General features: G+C 33.8%; 1 pseudogene across 1 annotated transcript in view; it reads left to right on the top strand.

Annotated features, from left to right (window-relative positions):
- The window catches only part of LOC149769395 (protein mono-ADP-ribosyltransferase PARP14-like), a 95,401-nt pseudogene extending 77,103 nt beyond the window's left edge, over window positions 1-18,298 (top strand). The window contains exons 12-17 of the transcript XR_016419162.1: window positions 1,133-1,198; window positions 2,093-2,269; window positions 4,211-4,417; window positions 6,720-6,928; window positions 16,176-16,590; window positions 18,147-18,298. The product of XR_016419162.1 is annotated as a protein mono-ADP-ribosyltransferase PARP14-like (transcript). The remainder of the gene's footprint in view (window positions 1-1,132; window positions 1,199-2,092; window positions 2,270-4,210; window positions 4,418-6,719; window positions 6,929-16,175; window positions 16,591-18,146) is intronic.
- Window positions 18,299-18,650: the final 352 nt, after the last annotated feature.

Raw genomic sequence — 18,650 nt, 5'->3', positions numbered from 1 at the left:
CAGATGATAATTTATTATAGGCAGTTTAGATTCAGTGTGCACTTGCCAATATCATTACATTAAATAATCCATTTAAGTCATTGATCAAGAGGGTAAATGACACTCGATGTGTGTGACTTCTCTCCTACACTCCTCCAAGCTAAGTTCACCCTGAAGAAGAAGTTCATGAGTTGGGCTTAACATTTATTTCTTTGCAGTTGGACTTTTTTGTCACTGGGAGAAAGCTAATGTTTTGGAAGTTTGAAAGGAATTGAGTTTAAAAAGATTAGCTGCCCTAAAATATTAAATAGAACAAAAACAAAATACTTACTCATGTGTCTACTGAAGTAATTTTGGGTTAGTCTTTCCATTTCATCTTGCTTTTGACAAAGATAGGTTGATTTATATTCAGAGACATTTGAAACCCACTTTCGAGTACCTTTGATCTTTTTATTATTTAAAACATTTTGACTTAATAAAACATCCCACGTTTGGCTTTTAACTCTCCACTTTATAAAAGTAAGGTAATCAATTAAGTTATATACACACACTAGCCTTCTTAATCGGAATACTTGGGCATGCATCAAATTGCACTGGTTATGGTGCTGTTACATTTACTGTCCCAAGTAGACTGGTTCCAAATTGTTTTTGTAATGTGACGATAGAATGTGTAATATTCTTATTTTTTTCAAAAGTAGTAGATTTCAGCTGCAAAATGGTATATGCAGCAGACTGCCATTAAAAATTTATTTCTATCCTACTGCCAGTAGAATCACATGTATTGATTGATGTTGTTGTTGTTGCTGTTGTGGGGTTTAATACCACTTTTCAGCACAATATAGGCTATCCATGGCGGCCAGTATTAATAGTGGAGGAAGAACCCGGAAAAACTCTGGAAAGAATCACTGATCCACGAGAAGCTACTGGCAAGCTTTCTCACATACCTACATAGGCCGAATCTGAGACTCAGACCCACGCAGACAGAGGTGAGATGGCGGTGATCTATAATGGTGAGTGCTTTAGACCACTCAGCCACTTGGGGCCTCTGTATTGATTGAAGAACACCAGGTGATCAATTAAAGGTATCATTGACAGATATTATAGCATTAATGTGAATGCATAGGGGTTAACAGTGTATCATTTCATTGAATAGATGCTGTTTCAAAAGCATTGATGAAAAAAGGAGGCAAACCATTGGCAGATGAATGCAGAGCCAGAGGTAACAATAAAAATGTGAAGCAAGGCGGCAAACTGTATTAAAAGTTTTATTTTTACTTGTAAAGCTTCCCAGAAAGACCTGTTCTTTCTCACATCAAACATATCCACTGCATGACTTCCATGTAAAATTCTCACCTAATAAGAAAAGTGATAGAAAAAACCAAATCAAATAAGTGTGAAAGATTGGTAAAGGGATGAAGTTCTAAAATTACCATGGTTCCTGTTTGGTCCAAACTTAGAGAGCTGATACTTACTGTTCAGTCAAACATTGGTATGCACCTAATTTTGTTGTGGAGTTTTTTCCCATACTTGCCTTCCATATATTTATAAGACATAAATTTTATTCTAATCTTTAAAATGGGAATGAAAAAATATTTTGAAGTGTAACAGATCAAAACAATTTTTTTCCTAATAAATTTTTTGGGGTGAACCCTTTGAGACATTTATTATAAAGAGCAATGTAAACATTTAATTTTGTATGTCACAGAATGACAAAACATGTCATGAATAAATAAATGAGTCGTCGAGGTAGATGGACTGAACAAAAAATGTGCCTGGGTTTAGGATAATATTTTTATGTCAGTCATAAACATATTGACAATCCCAATATCCCATTCATAACTGCCAACATATATGCAGAAATTAGCAAATGCATACAATTCACTTACCTCATTTTATGAATTAATAGTCTCAGCTTGAATAGAACATCTTCCAAAGCTTTTTATGGAAGTAAGCACCTTGCAACTGCATTTAGGAAGAAAGTGTACACAGATTCATGTAAGGGCAGCAAGCTCTGAGTACTTGATAATCAACTTTGAAATGCAATATTTTGTAATTAGTACTTTTGAAAGTATTAGTGACAATTACAGACTGTAAAACTAGTATCTCATTTCAGCTCATGATATGAAGCATTGTGGTATTGCTGTGACAAAAGGCCATGGGTTGAATTGTAAACATGTAATGCATGTAGTAGCTGTGAACTCAGCCCAATTGACTGAAGTCATAAACAAGTGTCTACTGAAAGCAGAAGAATTGAAGGCAAAGAGTATTGCTTTCACAGCTGTTGGAACAGGTTCTCTCTCTCTCTCTTTCAAGAATAGCTTGCCATGCAGTCAGTAAAATCCCTGAAATGGTATATCTTTTTATATTTTATCCCCACCCACACCCACCCATCCTAGTAATGTAATACCGGGAAGTATATAAAATGAAAATAGCTATTGCTATGTTATTCTGTGAACATGTTTATTTCTAGTATATAATTCTCAGACCATTAAAGGCAATTTTATGAAATGTGGACAAGTGTTCCAGATCTATCCTTAACCGGGATCTTCAGTTTTAATATTTTGTATGCTTTTGTCCAATTTTCTTTCAATCCAATTTTTTTATCCATGTTTTTGTTCCTTGGGCAGATCCCCATACCATTTAAGATATCTAACAAAAATTCTAGGGCAAATCTTCCAAACCAGTTATGATATTTCTATGAATTTTATTAACCATTAGACTAGTAGTCCATGTGTACCTTTTGCTATTCACAATTCTTCAGTAGAAGCAGTAGTAAATAGGAATCCTCTTGTGTCTCTAGCACACAGTCTTGTTAGCACACAGTCTTGTTAGAATACAGTCTTGTTAGCACACCGTCTTGTTAGCATTACTAGTGTCAATTGTTTGGATTGATTACCATGAAACTTGGTAAATATTATGGTCATCACATGAATATGCACACTTCAGTAAATCACTATGCTCCTGGTGCCCATTTTTTAATCACACCCAGTTGCACCATTGAAAAACAATTAGAAACATTTTAGCACCTGTCAATCGTAAATAAGTTCAGTGCATGATAAAATAGAAATATATTTTTTTAAAAATATTATTATTGTATTATCACATTGAATCAATGGGTATAATATGAATGAACAGTGAGTAATTAATATTTTTTATACGATTAGCTCTTAACTTTTATCATTTCCAGTTTGGAAAATGTTCTGTAGCAGTCAACAGTACAATACTGTGGAGTATGATAAGAGGTAGATGGTTTTAACGAAGTGGGTAGTTAACTGTAAGAAGATTTGATTCTTGACTTTCTTGGAAATTGATGATTTTTGTCCTGGAAATATGCTAAGTGTTGCTATTACAAGTGCAGTGATATGCTACATTGAAATGAGATTTCATTTGTATTATTATGTTTGATTCAACTGGGGCAGATTGGGGATATTTGACAAAGTTTCAAGAAACCAGTTTGACATTACACATATCTGGTTGTTGATGACTTTGCAGTAGCTCTTGAGAGAGTTTGGATTTTTGTAGCCAGTGATATGTATTGCCTGTGTGTCTGGAGCTCTACCAGATAGCTTGACTTCATGTATATTTGGTGTCTGTCTCTCCGAATTTGTTGTGTTATCAAAGTTGGAGACAACTGGACTGAGACAACCAGACAGAGATAATAAAAGCAATGTTAGCAACTCAGGAAGATGACTGTCACATGGGGGAGAAATATAAATTCCTTGACAGTACAAGCCATCTTTACAAGTTATTCTGAGTAATTTTATGTAAGGCATTGTTGTTCAAATTGTGACCATATTATATTTCTACCATTTTTCTCCATTTATCAATTTTAAAAGATAATTAAATGTCAAGTTTGAACTTTCACAAAGAATGACTGTCAGCATCATTACAGGTCCATTATTCTTGTTGAGCGCCAGAAGATTTTTTTACATTTGAGTGCATTACAACTATTTTTTGATCTGACATTTTTTATCCAAGATAATTATTAGGGAGTTGTCTGAACATTTTACATGGTCTTTTCATAACTATCATCAAGTTTATAGTTACACTAAACTAAAATAATCATGTGTTCAATAAAATAAACTCTTCTATTCTGAATATAGTTGACATTTTACAGATCTGTTAAAAAGTTTAGGGACCTGAAATGGCTCTGACAGTGATTTACATGCTGGGCTGTCAGTCCTGGCCAGATCAGCTCAACTTTACTGCAGTGATAATGTTTCTTATTCAGGTCTAGGTGTGTCTGCTAAAAAGGATGCCAGTGCAATGTTTAAGGCAATCATTGATTTCCAAGCCACAGGAGCAAAAACAGTTGCAGAGGTCTGCATTGTAATCCACCAAAGCCAGGTGGTTCAGGTTTTTGTTGATGCTGCCAGAAATATGGACAGTGGAGCCAAACCAAAGACATTTTGGGAAAAAATATCCAGCCCTTTCACAGGTGAAGCACAAACAATGTAAAATACTTATTGGCAATGTAATGTTCAAAGTAATCACTAATTTCCAAGCCTCATTGTAATTTTACGCCATATTGTCCATCTTGTTGTTGTTGCTGTCAAAACATGGCATACTGGAGCCAACAAAACACTTTCTTGGGAATAATATACAGTTTGTTTAAAGTTTAGGCATAAATAAAGTTAACAGAACTGATCGGCAATGTAATGTTCAAAGCAATCACTGATTTTATAGCCCCAGGTACAAAAACTATTGCAGCAGTCCACATTTTAATCTTCCAGGGCTGGGCTTGATGTCTAGGCATTTGTTGATGCTGTCAAAAGACAGGGTATTGGAGCCAAAGAAAAACTTCCAAACTCTCTTGGTACATCTTTATAGAACTTTAAATATAACACATAACTAAAACTGACTGTACAATCATGTATAAGTACTGATTTGTAATAAAAGTTGAGTAATCTTAATGGAGTATAATCTTGAAAAAGTTCTTGCTTGTTAAGCTTGCAAAAATTATTGATAAGAATAATTTAATTTTTCCAGCATAATTTTTTTTAAATGCAGTATTTAGAATCAGAATTTAAAAAAAAATTATATTTGTTCCAGTATTGGAGATTTTCATTTGATCAGTGACCTGATTTGATCAATATTAAGGTATACATAATAAAATTATGTCATATATTGACTTTGGTGTGACATGAACAAGTTGAAGCATTCATAAATAGTATGTACAAAACAATTCATGGTGCATCAGTTATCCATGTAATTGATATTTCTTTAGAAAAAAATTATTAACCAGTGAAAATATGCCATCGTCATTATTCATTAGATGTCTACCATTTATTACAAAGAAACAACATTTCCATTGTGCAGGTCATCATATAATTTCTCATCTTCATTGGAGATCATAAGAAAGTTGATCTTTTTGTACCTAGCTGCCAGACAGTCATAGACAAATGAAACATGTTCCGGTGTGACTGTCAGCATTGCCCTCTTACTGTAGCTGTCCATCCTTCATGGATCGTTGAATTTTGAGCAGACTTGTTATTTAGTTACATTCCAATTAACAAGCTGACATTTAGCACTCAGGCATCGATTTTAAAGTCAAAGATTTTTAGCTGTACTGGCTTGTGAGTATGATTAGACAATCAAGTTTGAATGAATCTTCTGAATATAGTCTATGTGAAAAATACCTTGAATGAACCACTGTAGTATCCTGTCTTTTTATACAAAAATAATATTAATGATAGATTTAACCAGTCTTAGCATGTGGATATATCTCTACACTGTTTGCGACAATTAAGTTCAGTGATCTTCTGGTTAAGATGTCAGGTTTGAAGTCAAACATCATAACAAGGAATCTTGTACTGCATTTGACAGATATTGTATGAGCATGTTAACTGGAATATGTAGGAGTACATTTTTGTTTCCAGATTTGGTATGCTTGAGTGTGACCAGAATATCAGAAATGGTACCAGTATTTAGCAGTCAAAAAGAATAAAAGGACAAAAGAAAAAGACTTTTTGTGGATTCCTATACATGTTTTGGGTCTAATAGAATATCTGTCCATTAAGAAGGCTCTTGTTTGGAGAAAGAAACCATATGTATATCAGTGGATAGACATTAGACTTTGAACTAGATTAAACAATATCATCTTTGGCATGATAAATCCAAGGGTTAAAGGTGAAAGTCTCAGGGTGAATAGTTGTATATAGTTGTTTAGCTTTTTGTTGGGGTAGTGTCTTCTTTTTCCATACAGATTTAAGACACAAATTTAATACTTTAAATAGTTTCAGAGAAGGGATGAAGGATACAGAACAGTGGGACAGCATAAAAGAAGTCAAGGTCACAGAAGTTGTTTCAAAGTGTGTTGCTGAGGCCACAGCAACAGAGAATAAAGTTATATATTTTTTGTCTATAAAAATAATCAGTCTGTTAGACTGATTTTGCATTCGGAATCAGATTATGCTGTGTCCTTGTGGAGTACAGATTTTAATCATTTTGAATAATTTTATTGCAAATAATTTAGTTTTTTTTACTCCCAAAATTTAACTCTGTCTTGATTTTACCTGTACACTTGTGATTGGTGAACATTTGTAAAGCTTACTAAATTTGAAATCTAGATATTAATACTTCTTATCAAAAACTCACTTCACAAGTTTCATCATTCAAGCTGTACTCACTATAAATGCTTCATTTCACATTGTCACTGAGTCAAAAGATTGAAGATAAAATTATGTGATGTTTATGCACTAAATATTGAGTACTAAATTTATATTTCTTTTTGGGAACAGGTGGTAGTGCTAAACAAGTTTCAAGGAAAGTGCTATTGAAATTTCCGCATGAAATGCCACCAGTTGATCAGATCCCTACGGTTTGGATTGATGCCTGGGAAAAACAAAGTCTTGATGCTCCTATTGATAGACTAAATCATCTAGTCAAGAATGACTTTAGTAAAACTGACTTTACCGAGGCAGTAATCAAAAATTTTTCTCCAGATCAGGTAAATTAGCAGCTAATGTATTTTCTAATGTAATTTTAACCCACTCCCAACAGACCACCCACTCCCAACAGACCAGAGCACAACATTAATAGTTTCCTGATTGCCTGCAGCGGGTGCAGCTGAGGTAAGAACAGATGAAAGCTAAAAAAGCTAGTCTGACCTGATAAAGTGAATTTTCTGTCTTACCAAAATAATAATGAAAGGGCATGATTTTTGTAGAAATAGGCAATAAAATTAGATTTTTTTTGACACCAACTGACCTTGTGCTTCTCATAATCATTTCAAGATGTTTTCTAGTAAATTCCATTTTGTACTTAATTTCAAAACCTTACTTGAAATTAAATCATGGCTGCCATAAATCAGCAGTTCATTGTCAGTTCCATTCCAAATGTCACTTTTGTATCAGATGCATACATTAAATCAAATTACAATATTCCTGTTGCATGACATGGAGTTTGCTATAAAACACTTCTTGCAATGAATAACTAATTTATTTTGAATTAATTTGGTACTAACAGATAACCAACATATATCCACTTTTTTGAAGGAGATTTGAAAACCAAAACTAATTGACCTTGGAGTGAAGTCAAAGGTGATTGCTGCATTTTTGTTCATATCTGAGCTCATGAACACAATGATCTGTACATATACAGCTGAATTTTGGCCAGGCCTGATATTTAGTTGCATTCCATAAGACAAGTTGGTAGTCGGCACTCTGATGTTGATTTTAAAGTCAGTGATCTTGACTTCAGATTTTAGTTTAGTTTTAGTTTTACTGACCTTAAAGCATGGGTGCAGAAATGAGTTTTTATTGGTTAACTTAGCTAATTGATATATATGAAGAATACATTGAATGTTGTCTCTTCAGAAACTTGGCATGTGAATATATCTTTGCATTGTCTGAGGAAGTTCACTGATCTTCTTTCTATGATATCAGGTTCAATGTCAGAGCTTATGACCAAGAATTTTGTTATGCAACTAAGGTATCTTGTGAACATATTAAATCACACATAACAAATAGTTCATTTCCAGATTTGGTATATTGTAGTTTCTCAAAAATATCAGACGGTTTCAATACTCAGCAGTTAAAAAGAAGCAATGAACCTCTGTTGGATTCCTGGAAGTTAATTTCATCCTTTAAAGAATCAGTCCCATTGAGTAACTTATTATTTTTGTCATGCAGTTATCAATTATATTTCTATTTATTTATCCATGTACAATTTTTCTTAAATATTTAAATTTATGTAGATTTAATTTTCCAGGTAGATCCATGAGTCTGCTGTTTTCTTGTAATATTTACTTTTCTGTATTTGTTTGTTTAATTTGACTATTATGAACTCAAGAAATTTTTTCTATTTTATTCTTTTTCATGTTGACCACAAATTAAGTCTGGACAAGTAAAAATGTGGTCAGGGCAAGTAGGTTTTATGAGAACTTTAATGACTGGGACAGTAATCTAAAAAAGCGAATGACAATGCCATATCATAGACTGGTGTGATGGTGCTTAAAACACTGACAGGTCTTGGTCTATGCATGGTTATTTCTTCAATGATTTCAAGCATAAACCCAATTTATTAGCACTATACTGTACATTATACACAGGCTAATAAGGTCTGGTAACACCCTGCCATGTTGTGTCATTGCCATTATACCGTCAAACAATTTGCTATTTGATGTTATGCTGTTACATTATCATGCTATTTTACTATGACATATATTGTCCCTATTTTGTTATGTTATCACATTATTATACTATTCAATGTTTTGCCATTACATTATCAAACTTTTTATTTTATGCCAGAAGATTTTATACTTAAATATATAAGAAGAAAATACAGAGTATACCTATGTGAAGTTTTCCAGAATTAATTATTAAAGGTACATTGTGACCCCACTATAATGCGCTACGTTATAACGTGAATTCAGATATAACGTGGTCGTGACGTGGCTCCTGAAATTTCATATACATGTATTTTTCTTGTGCACAAAAAATTAAAAAATCTTAAAAAGTATGAAAAAAAACGTAAAAAGTTGCTTATTATTTTGGGGAAGAGATCGCATATAAATAATACAAGACAATCATGGCTTGGCTTCTGAAATTTTACATGCATTTTTCTCGTACACGAAAAAGGATTTTCTTCTTAAAAGTGAGAAGAAGAAAAAAAACGCATAAAAAGTTTATTCTGGGATTGCGTAGGTCTTTACCAATGTCGCAAACTTGGATCGTTTTTCCTTATTGGCTGCAAAACATACCATGTGGCTTTTTATTTATTGGCGACATTGTTGGCTGTTTAAACTTTTATATACGACCATTGGTTTGGAGTGCAGAAATTCAGAGGCCCCATGAAAGGAAGCCGCAAACTGGATATAAAATGCACTGATATTTATCTATTGTTACATAAACAAATTCTTTGTCCATACTGACAAACCATCTAAACAGTGCACTGTTGTATCATAATCCGCTTATCTTGACATCTAGCATGAGTTCTGTATGTTGTGAAATGTCCGCTCTTTTGTTGTTGACATTTCTGGTAACAGAGATCAACCAGACGAGGCATTGTCTCGTAATCTATCTTTCATTGGATTTTCGGCCGCTTGCTAGTACTTAATATATTTACAAAGACTGACATTTTTATGTGGATGGTAAGCAAAATTCTCTTCACTCAGAATTAAATCCTTCAGAACATTTTCTGCAATAATCCCTGTCATCATAACACCTGCGTCTCTATGGTCCGTTGACCCTTTGTTAATTTTCAGATGCATACATGGAAGGTAGCATCACGCTGCTACCACAAATGTTTTTAAAAAAAATACATTTTACTTATTGGTTTATTCAGTAGGCATGGAGGGACAGTAACTAGAATAGTTTGCTGAAATTTCAAAGGAAACAGATTACCTTTGAAGCACCAACTGTTATGAAAATGTACCCAGCAAATGGAAAAAATACCAGTCTCAATCATGCAGTAAAATTATTTGATGTTGCTGCCACAATAAGAAATGGGCATTCGTTTGGTTCTCCAAAGCTGTCCTTTAGTGGTGACTTCAATAGTGCATGCACCCTTCATCAAAGAAAGCCGACTACAGTCTTTCAATAACAGCAAAGAACTTTTCTTCAAAGGAAGTCGATACCAAACTTGAATAAATGTGATGGAATCTGATGGATTTTTGCATTTTCCATCGTGACTGAAACACGTTAACTGTGCTGTGAAAGTTTCCTTTTTGTAGGGGGAAAGTTTATGCTTACGAACGCTACCAATGGCGGCTTAAAATGCAAACTAACTTTTACCAACTTGGAACGTACTTTAAAGTAAATGTGTTTCGTTATTCGTTACGTGATTGTGCTATGTTTTTCCACTGAATTCAGACCAATATGACCTGTTACAAAATCATTGAATATTTTAAAGCTGTGTGTGTGCATATTTTCGATGGAATCACTTGCAGTGTGGATTCAATGTATATGATGAGGTTCGCAGGTGAGTACATGGCATTGATACTCTATTCATGCTATACATTAGACATTTATATATAAACATGATTCACGTATATGTACCAATTCATGGTTCTCTAAATAAAGTATACTATTATATTATGTCTTCTCTGTTTTCACTACAGGTGTATTTCTCATTTAATATGCATCGATTTAAGATGGTAACTGTGCTGACGAAGCACGTATTTTACCGCCTGCATTTATTATTCCCCCCATTTTTGGGGGAGTACATTTTCTTCAGCTAACTGACTTGGTTGCATATAACACAGTTCGGTATATAACGTGGTCGGATTTTATGACCCCCAACAACCGTGTTATAGTGGGGTCACACTGTATTTACTATAATTTTAAAAGAAAACAAGATGCTGATGGTTTTGCTCCAACTGATACCTGGGGTATCTTAATTTGTGCATATCCATCCTGTATGTATGTTGGTCCATTCACAGCTTGCTAGTTGTATGTGTCCATCCTTCTGTATATATGTTGGTCCATTCCCAGCTTGCTAGTTGTATGTGTCCATCCTTCTGTGCATATGTTGGTCCATTCACAGCTTATTAGCTGTATGTGTCCTTCCTTCTGTACATATGTTAGTCCATTCCCAGCTTGCTAGTTTTATGTGTCCATCCTTCTGTACATATGTTGGTCCATTCCCATCTTGCTAGTTGTATGTGTCCATCCTTCTGTACATATGTTAGTCCATTTACAGCTTGCTAGTTGTATGTGTCCATTCTTCGGGACATCTGTTTGTTCATCCCCAGCATGCAAAAGCTGGTATATTAAATTTGATAGAAATGTTTCTTTGCATGTTTCAGTATATTTAGTGTATTGCTGTATTTTATTCTTTTACACATTTCGTAACTTTAATTTGTTTTTGTGAGCATATATATATATATATATATATATATATATATATATATATATATATATATATATATATATATATATATATATATATATAATAAAACTGAAGAAATCTTGATTTCATATTCCTGCAATATTTTACTGTTTCAGTATATTAGCTCTTGGCTGTTGTTGTATTTTGATACTGATGTTATGAGTGTGTACTAGGTAATATTGTTAGTTTAGAGAGGTATATCACTAGAGTATGTACTAGGTAATATTGTTAGTTTAGAGAGGTATATCACTAGAGTATGTACTAGGTAATATTGTTAGTTTAGAGAGGTATATCACTAGAGTATGTACTAGGTAATATTGTTAGTTTAGAGAGGTATATCACTAGAGTATGTACTAGGTAATATTGTTAGTTTGGAGAGATATAGAGAGGTATATCACCAGAGTATGTACTAGGTAATATTGTTAGTTTAGAGAGGTATATCACTAGAGTATGTACTAGGTAATATTGTTAGTTTAGAGAGGTATATCACTAGAGTATGTACTAGGTAATATTGTTAGTTTGGAGAGGTATAGAGAGGTATATCACTAGAGTATGTACTAGGTAATATTGTTAGTTTAGAGAGGTATATCACTAGAGTATGTACTAGGTAAAATTGTTAGTTTAGAGAGGTATATCACTAGAGTATGTACTAGGTAATATTGTTAGTTTGGAGAGGTATAGAGAGGTATATCACTAGAGTATGTACTAGGTAATATTGTTAGTTTAGAGAGGTATATCACTAGAGTATGTACTAGGTAAAATTGTTAGTTTAGAGAGGTATATCACTAGAGTATAAAAGTGTTCACCTATGGGAAATACATCAATCATAGGAATTTTTTTTTCAAAAGGAAGCCCAATTAAGGACTTGAACATGTCAGCAGATGGTATCATTGGATAGACATTTTATATTATTCTACAGGGGTAACTCTATCTGGTGAAGTGGGTGACTACATCACCTAAAAAATGTAAATTTTGCCTTCTTCAGTTAGGAAAACAAAAACAACTTTGCTCTGTGATTTTTTAGAGGTACATTGACTGACCATACTTTTTTAGATGCCCCTCTTGCCTTAGCCAGGTTAGTTCTAGTGTTGTAGCAAAAAGCCATCAGTAGTTTGCCCCTTGTTTTGATATTAATTACAATGAAAACAAACTCTTGCACATTCACAGGCATGTGTTTTGATAGCTGATTGACCATTAACCATTTCCCCAAGTTAAGTTAGCAATTACCACTGCCCAGTTATCCCTCGATGATGAAACATACAAACTTGTGTTTCAAAGCTTTAACAATAGTATGTAAATAGCAATTTGTGTTTTAAGATCAGAATCGGTGATCTGGATATCTTGACTGCCTCTTGTATGCTATTTCATCATAAAATTAGTTTGAAACTGCATTGTAACAGGGAAAATAATGGCGGACATTGCTCTGTCTGGGATGTACCAGTTTATTAGATTGTTTGTTTTCGTAAATCATCAGGAAAATATATTCAGAAAAATATACAATTCATAGAAAGCAAAGCCTAGGTATTATGTTATTTAAGATTTAACTTTAAAATGCAATTTATGTAGGTCAGAAATGTATGGGACAATTCATGAGATGCATTGTAAGGTCTAAGTTGTTTTCTGACTTGACTCGTATTTGTGAAAATATGGAAAAAAAAGCAAAGCAGATACTATTTAACCATTGCCTAAAATGACTACAGATATGTAGACAAATAAAGAAACCATAAATTTGCAATCCTGTCAATGGACTATCAATGGAATGAAGCTATTAAAGTGAGTGATTGGGGGCCCCGAGTGGCCGAGTGGTTTAAAGCACTCACCATTCCGGATCACTGCCATCTCACCTCTGTCTGCATGGGTTCGAGTCCAAGGTTCAGCTAGCATGGGTATGTGGGAAAGCCTGCCAGTAGCTTCTCGTGGGTTAGTGGTTCTTGCCTGGGTTTTCCAGGGTTCTTCCTCCACCAGTTATACTGGCCGCCATGTATAGCCTATATTGTGCTGAAAAATGGCATTAAACCCTAGAACAACAACAACATCAACAAAGTGAGTGATTACATTATAAAAAACCCTCCTTCCAAACATAGATGCACTTACCATCTGTGTTGATTTGGTTGGAAAAAAGGGTTTAGTTCATATACTGACTATAAAGAGTCTGTAACTGTATGCGTTTCAATGTGATATGTATGAATAGTGATGGTATTGTTTTATCTGCAACAAAGAAATGAGGACGAACAGTATGTTTTGAAGGCACATGTGCATCTGTCCTCATGTACATGGTACAGGGGTTGTTTCAAACTCGTTTAGAAATCTTTGAAAGTGCCGTTATTGAGAACTTAAAAATAAAGAAAATTGAAAAATATTTATTAAGGGTCATTGATTAAGCATTTTTACTAACTTGCAATTACAATAATTTAATCTGAACTCTGGTTACTCAGTTAAAATTTGTTACAATGTACTTTCTATTCTCCTTTTAGAGTCATATGACCAAAGTAACTCAGATAATTTTTTTACTTGGAAATAAAATATTGCTTAAATCCAATGGTACAATTAAATGCAAATATGAATACTGGGAAATATAGGGTATAATTCAAATAAGAGAACACACATTATATATATATAGTATTGCATGATAAGTACTACATGAGTTGAATATTTTTTTTGCATGTGCTGGTAGATATTTCTTTAGTCTTTGCAGTAATGTTAGCTTGGAAGCTAGAATGTTACAGACATGATCCATGTCAAATGATTCCAAGTAGATAAAGTTGATGAAAACTGGTTGATAATCTGGAAATGAGGAAGTATATGTTGTTATATTTTTCAAACTCTGGATGCTGTATTAAATTACCATAAGTTGCTGTTTCTTAATGAAAAATGTTACAGATCTTATTTAGTGTGTAAACAATACAATTACTGAGCATGCCTATTAAAACCTTGGGAGCATACAAAAATGTTGATGAGAAAAATGAATGGTCTCTGAAAACTTGGGGTAAAGATGGTAATGTATCCTTCATGGCACCATTCTAACACCCAACATGGCCACCACAGCAGCCATGAAAATATTGTATCACTATTTCTTCAAAATGGATGGTCATTTGGATTTCAGTTTCTTACTAAAAGGCTTTCTTATGATATCTAATTGATCATAAATGAAAATGACTAAAATGGCCTCCACAGTAGCTATCCTGACAAATCTTGTTATGGCTGTTCCTCTTGACTGGATTGCCATATTAAAACCGATTTTGTTTCTAAAACAATTCTTACTATATCTAAGTAGTTCTGTTTAAAAATGGTGCCAGTCTGACATTCCCAAAAATGGCTATCATGAAAGTCTTGCTATGGCTACTCCAGAAGAATGGGTGGCTGTATTAAGATGGGATTTACACTGAAACATTTCTATATGATAATTAGTTGTTCCTAAATCAAATGGTGCAAATCTGTCACAGTGGCCTACATGGAATTTTATTTTTCCCTCTCCTTTTGTACAGTTGTGAGCATGGGGTTTCACAAAAACACTTCTTGCAGTAGGTTGTTTTAATGGTACTTTTTTCATTTGTTGGTTCATTCATTTGCCAATCCTTCATTTACAAGTTCTTTTTGCATGGAAAAACTTGTAAATCATTTAAGACATTTTTATAAAAATGGTACACATATTAAAATTAGTGATGTGGTTGTGTCTTTTGGAAGTATTATGAAGAGCTTTCCAAGCAGACTCAATTGCTCATTCTAATTTTATTTTTACAATCTTATTACAAGCAATCAGATCATCACACATCATTCTTAATAATCAAGAAAAGGATTTTAAAATATCATTTAGGTAATAATCAGGGAGTAATTAGAACTTTATTGAGAGGGGGGGCATGAGTGAGAGATAATTGCAATAAAAGCATCCTTTATCATTTAGAAGGGAATAATTTACTGCAGACGCATATCTTCACTTTGCATAATTGATTTATGGTGAAGAAATAAGAACTGCAGATATTAAGTAGAATACATTGAGATTATACTGTGAAGAAATAAGGGGTTAGATTTAAGGGAGCAGGGTCCAGCAATTTTAAAGAACTTCAGTTTATTTTATAAAAGTTGATATCTATATTATTGATTTAAAGTAGGGGTCTGATATGCTTATCCTCTGACTTTGCTTTATTAAAATATAAAAGTTAGAAAATATGCCATGATCATGTTACAGCATTTGAATTCTTATTATTTAAAAAATTCTTTCCAATGATCGTTATGATCTGTTTTTCCTGTCTTCTCTCAATCAATCAGTGACCATGTTGACTGCTTGTGTGGCATTAGTCATTCAGTTTCTTTCATTCCACATAGACCAAACTACAGTAAATTACCTACACCTTAAATTTCTACTTCTAGTAATACATCACTTCCACATAGATATCAGTGACAGATAATACCTGCCTCACCATTTTTGAGAGTCTGTTTGTAAACATTATCTGATAGACTTTTTGATAATATGGTATTTATGAGGTTTTCAGGCATGGAAGATTGAAAAATAGAATTAAACAGAAACCTCCATAATTAGCCCTTAAATAGGTGTCAAGTAATTGAAACAGAATTTTTTTTTGCTTTTCAGCAGACAACATAGATCATGATCTGCTATCACATAATGCACCAGCAGATCAGGGTCTATGTTTTTGTTCTACTTCTACCAAACTGCATAGAACCAAATCTATCAGTATGTTGTGTGATGGCAGATTTGATTCAGTGCAGTATACGGCTGTATCCAGCTTATAGGTGTGTATATATAGTGATCAGTGTCATCCAGTATCTTTGTCACTGATATCTAAGTGTCATATCACACAGCTGAGTAGTCTCAAATGCAGTGCATCCACTTTATTCCTTATTTTAAGATTTCAGAGCTTCAGAAACTTGCTAAGCCATGGGGATTACAACTTACAGTGGACCACAAGAATGGTAAAATTACAATTGAAGGGGTGTCCGATGGAATTATGAAAGTGTCAGATGGAATTCATAGACTTATACGAGAAGCTGACAAGAAAGAACAAGACAAGAGGAGTGCAGAACTGCTGCAAAAGCTTGTCCAATGGCACTATATTGAAATTACTACAGAAAGTTCTGAGCTGAGAGAATACCCAGCTGATGTCAACTTGCTCATTGAGACTGCTTATAAGGACCAGAAACTATTTGCCACATTCCTAAGCAATGATGGAGATGAATACAAGATTGATTTTAGCAAGATGGAGGAGTTTCCTGTAAAGGATCCCAGTGACACTGTCACAGTTGTCAGAAAGGACCTTATACAAGGTATTATTTACATAATGCTCTTGACAAATATCCACCACACTCTTATAACTTTCACTGAATAATCTTTATACTGCTTTTAAATATGTGCCCAGTTTTTGAGAATTAACTTGGAAACATTCTGCCAAAAATGCCTGTATGTTATATTCAGAAATAAGCTAAACCTAATTTACAGCTAGTGACTTATAATTTGGTATTTTTATACCCCCATTCCTTATGCAGTGAAGTCGTCTTAATTTAATCCAGTCCATCCTTTCATATCTCATTTCATCATGGGACAACAACCTCTTGAGAAAAACCAATGTAATTTTGTAGTCATGTTCGTAGGCATATGTAGATCACAGGATTAGATTGCCACAACTTTAAGCTATTGTATGTCTGCATTTGGACCTTTTGGACTTGTTTTTATGTGGGGGGGGGGGGGGCGATGTGGTTAGCAAACTTATGGACCATTTTACGACAAGCAAGTCAAAGTTATACTAAGTAGATAAATCTCCTTATGGACCATTTTACCACAAGCAAGTCAGAGTTACACAAAGTAGATAAATCTCCTTGTGGACCATTTTACCACAAGCAAGTCAGAGTTACACAAAGTAGATAAATCTCCTTGTGGACCATTTTACCACAAGCAAGTCAGAGTTACACAAAGTAGATAAATCTCCTTATGGACAATTTTACCACAAGCAAGTCAAAGTTACACTAAGTAGATAAATCTCCTTATGGACAATTTTACCACAAGCAAGTCGAAGTTACACTAAGTAGATAAATTTGACTTGATTTGTGCCTAAATTTGGAATAATTGTCTGTAAAAATAAAAATAACCAGATATGTGTGGAAATAGGCAAGTTAAGTTGTTCTTATGTACAATAATCCATCAAGTCCAAAAAAGAGCTCAGATTCAGTTTTCAGGCATTTGTGCATTTCTAAAACACTCTGCATTGTTAGCTCTGCTGATCATGAAGTCAGTGGTGTTTATGGTACTGCAGTTGTCTTTCATGTGTCCATATAAGTCTGTGGATTATCTTTACATGTCTTGAATCATAATGAGAATTTTTATGAAACCTGACAGGTAGATTTCTTCACAGATTATTTCCTAACTGTAAATGATGCTCCTTTGATATTCAGTATGGCTACCAGGATGGCTCTGTTTAAAATCTTGTCACTTTTTTTTCTACTTTTGAGGACACTCATTAATATGGACATAGATATTTGAACTTCAGTATGCTGTATGTGTGTTTTTTAGTCAGATTTAATCTAGGGCTTTTAATTTGCCTAGTCATGTATCTAATGTGCAGAAGGAAAATCAGTTTATGGTAAAAGTAAGTCATACAAATTTTGTCTCCTGATGGTCTTCTCCACAGCTGAGATAAGAGAACCATCAAGATGGAGTCCAGGTTTATCATGAATTGTATGTAAATGGCAAAAGTGCATGCAATTTTAGATTTAAAATTTTTTAATCCAATTCTTTCTGACATTTGCTGAACTCTTTTTAAGCATATCTGTAATAAATACTCATTAACAAGTGAATTTGTTTGCCAATTCTCTCAATTTCACTACAGAGATGACTGTCTCTGAGTTTCCTTCAACATGGACAAAGATGGCACCCAATGAAAACCTCAAAGTCGTGAATCTACAAGGCACTGATAAGGAATACCAAGATGTACAGAAAGAGTTCCAACAGTCAGTAGGGAGAAGGAGGACTATCATAAAGGTAGTATTTTGACTGAATATTATAATATATCTGCATTACAATAGGCTACCAGATTTGCTCTACATGGACTCAGTTTGACAACATGATGGGTTTTCTCATTTCTCACACATTTTGTATATAATTAAATGAACATACATTGGCATTAAACCTATAAAAACAACAACAACATTTAGTGTGAATGACAGACTATAGGTATAAAGAGTCAGTAACTCTCAATTGCTTTTAAAATTCAGTGTGGGGACTATTTTAGATAATTTCTCAGTAAAAATTGTAACAGTTCATCTTTTGATGGAATTTGACCAGTGTGCAACACATTGAATACAAATCATACTCATATTAGATAACTCAATTA

The sequence above is a fragment of the Sinohyriopsis cumingii genome, unplaced genomic scaffold (assembly GCF_028554795.1).
Source record: "Sinohyriopsis cumingii isolate HCF-2022 unplaced genomic scaffold, ASM2855479v2 utg003941l, whole genome shotgun sequence".
Classification (NCBI taxonomy): domain Eukaryota; kingdom Metazoa; phylum Mollusca; class Bivalvia; order Unionida; family Unionidae; genus Sinohyriopsis; species Sinohyriopsis cumingii.
The sequence above is the reverse complement of the archived record's forward strand: the minus strand, read 5'-3'. Positions and strand labels throughout refer to the sequence as shown.